General features: G+C 46.4%; 1 protein-coding gene across 3 annotated transcripts in view; it reads right to left on the bottom strand.

Annotated features, from left to right (window-relative positions):
• Ttf1 (transcription termination factor 1) overlaps window positions 1-1,718 on the bottom strand; it is a 28,254-nt gene that overhangs the window by 14,011 nt on the left and 12,525 nt on the right. The window lies entirely within an intron of this gene.

Below are 1,718 nucleotides of genomic sequence, written 5' to 3'. Positions count from 1 at the left end.
CCCGCCCCCTGGTGGGCTGAGCTGGCCACACACACACAAATACATAAATAAAATTTTAAAAATAAATAAATTGGGCTGGTGAGATGGCTCAGTGGTCTAAAGCACCTACTTAGAACAAGCTTAGAAAGCAAGGGACCACGGTTCAATCCCCCAGCACCACATGCCAGCCAGCCCCGCCCCCTGGTGGGCTGACACACACACACACACACACACACACACACACACACACATAAATAAAAAAATTAAAAAAAAGACAACAAAAAACAAAACAAAAAAATAAAAATAAATAAATGAAATAAAGGGGCCAGGGAGATGGCTCAGTGCTTCCCCTACAGACACAAGGGCCTGAGTTCAATTCCCAGTTCTGGAAAAAAACAAAAAAACCCCAAACCAACCAACCAACCAAACAAACAAACAAAATCTCTTTTATTCCATGAACAACAACAATAAAAAGCAGCACTCTTCCTAATACCCTGAGATTCCTAGGCCTTAATGTGGGTGAGGAAGGGGGCAGAGAGGATGTGGTTCCTGCTGTTGTGAGGGCGCCAGCGGGGCAGCAGCCAGACACAGGCCACTTCCAGACGCGACACTCCTGTGTCTGGAAATGATCTGTACACACACACACACACACACACACACACAGTACTTTTCTTCACTATCATGAATCATAGGACTACATAAAAAGTAACACTTGCCAGTCATTTTCTTCTTAAGACAATCAAGAATCTAAGATTAAAGAAAAAAAGAAAAATAAGAAACCCCAGAGAACTTAAAGATCTTGAAGCCAGGGCCAGGGAGATAGCTCAATAGAATAAGCAGTTGTCTGGCAAGCGCAAGGCACTGCAAAAAAAAAAAGGGAAAAAGATCTTGAAGCCAACTAGAAAGAGGAAGTAGCGAGAAACCGCTGGGCAAAGTGGTGCACGCTCGGAACCCAGCGCTGTGGGAGGTCTAGACAAGAGGACTGCATGCGTGGGCCCAGCCTGGGTGACTTGGCGACTAAGATCTGTCTCCAAATCCAATTTTTTTTTTTTTTTTGCAGAACCAGGGATTGAACTCAGGCCCTTGTGCTTGCAAGGGAAGCGCTTATTCTACCAAGCCATCACCCCGGCCCAAAATCCAAAAATTTAAAAAAGGACTGGGGCTGTAGCTCAGTGCAGAGGTCTCGGGCTCAATCCCGTCTGCCTTACAAAAGAGAAATTAAGTGAGCAAGAGAAAGAGGCGCCCTGATGCCCCACAGCGCCCAGCTTGAGAAATTCCTTGGGGTTTGAATTCCTCTTTGCTTTAGTGAGGAATCCTTCAGCTAGAAAAAGCCTCTGAGGGCAAGCGATCCTCTTGACACAAACAACCTGGCACAAAGGAATGAGCGTTCCTGGCTGCCAATGTTGTTTTTTTTTTTTGAGACAGGGTCTCACTACGCAGTTCAGGCCGGCCTTGAACTCCTGGTGACACCCTGCCTCAGCCTTTGGAGTGCTGCCAGTCACTGTTAATTTTGTAAGTTCCATTTCAAATTCTACCGTTAGTGAATTTTCTTGAAGTTCTGCTTCAATTATCTGAAAGGGGGGAGGGGAGGCCCCAGTCTGGCTATAACAAGTTTCCTCATCTAAAGTTGAGTCCTGGGGCTGGAGAGATGGCTCAGTGGTCTAAAGCACCTACTTAAAACAAGCTCAGCAAAGCATCAGGGACCGCGGTTCAATCCCCCAGCACCACATGCCAGCCAG

The sequence above is a fragment of the Octodon degus genome, unplaced genomic scaffold (assembly GCF_000260255.1).
Source record: "Octodon degus isolate 3935 unplaced genomic scaffold, OctDeg1.0 scaffold00123, whole genome shotgun sequence".
NCBI lineage: Eukaryota > Metazoa > Chordata > Mammalia > Rodentia > Octodontidae > Octodon > Octodon degus.
Note: the sequence above shows the minus strand (reverse complement) of the source record. Positions and strands in the feature narration are given on the sequence as shown.